Here is a 1,303-nt window from a genome sequence, read left to right as displayed (position 1 = left end):
TTTTTCCCTTTACCTAACCCTCCATGCATCTTGTCCCCCAGGGGAGGGGGGGGGGTGGGGAGGGGGTCCAGATTGGACAGTCCAATTCTTTTCCTTCATGGGAATATTTATTCCACCTCTCAAGTTATCATGAATGTAAATGAGGTCCAGAGCAATGGGAGGTATTTAAGTAACTTTTTGACTTGCACTAGATCAGTCTGTCAAAATTGGCCTCATTTTGAGTTAATCCTTTTCCACCATGTCTACCCGAATGATCACTAGTGATTAGAAACAGTAAAAAAAAAGTAAAGTTAGTTTGCATCACTCGTCTCAGCAACTGCTCAATACAGCTAGAAAGACCAGACTTTCTCTTCAGTTAAATACGACTGCTAAACAGCATTTTACTGAATAGTTGCATGTAGATCAGAAATACATATGTAGTTTATGCTGTCTTCAAATGTGTAATCCATGTTCTAAGCACATCTTGTAGTAAGGCACAGAAAGTAGACATGTATTAATGTGAATGGTGCCATTTTGTATCATTTCACCCATACAGGAACCCCCATGCTCTCCACTCAGGAGGATAATTATTTTGAGATACAACATCTATGCAGATGATGTCTAACCAGCTGGGTCTTACTCCAGTTTTAAAAAAAAATCAGACTTCCAGCATTTCGATTTTTCTAGCACAGTGGTAACCAAACTCCTGACTGGAATGATCAACCCGTTCTAACCACTTCATTTTTGTCAGTACAACCAGTGCTCTGACTTAATCAATAAACCATCTCCTTTCATATTCACATGCAGCATATTTAATTCAGCAGGTCAACAACTGCCAACAAATTCCACTGATGGATAACATGGGAGAGTTAGCATCACCAGTAAATTCAATCCATGCAAGTTAACAACTTCAAAGTCAATAACTGACCTCTGTCCAGTAATGCATCAACTCTTGACTTCAATATTAACCATCTAGGATCATAAGAGCAAGCCGTTTCAGATAGCATACCACAATTTTCTGTGGACCTAAAATCCGAGAACCTCACGTTTTGAACAGGCCCTTCAACCCACAATGTCTGGGCTGAGCATGATGCCAAATTAAACTAATCCCATTCCCCTGGATATTCATATGCTAATCTGAAAGCCTTTTAAACACCATTGTATCCGATTCCACAACCATCCTATGACTGCATGTTCCAGGCACCTACCACTTAAAAAAAACTTTCCCTCTCTCATCCTAAAGCTATGCCTTCTCGTATGTGACATTTCTACCCTGGGAAAATGATTCTGGCTGTCTGTCTATCTATCTATCTATCTCCCCTCA

Source organism: Pristis pectinata, chromosome 14 (assembly GCF_009764475.1).
Source record: "Pristis pectinata isolate sPriPec2 chromosome 14, sPriPec2.1.pri, whole genome shotgun sequence".
NCBI lineage: Eukaryota > Metazoa > Chordata > Chondrichthyes > Rhinopristiformes > Pristidae > Pristis > Pristis pectinata.
Note: the sequence above shows the minus strand (reverse complement) of the source record.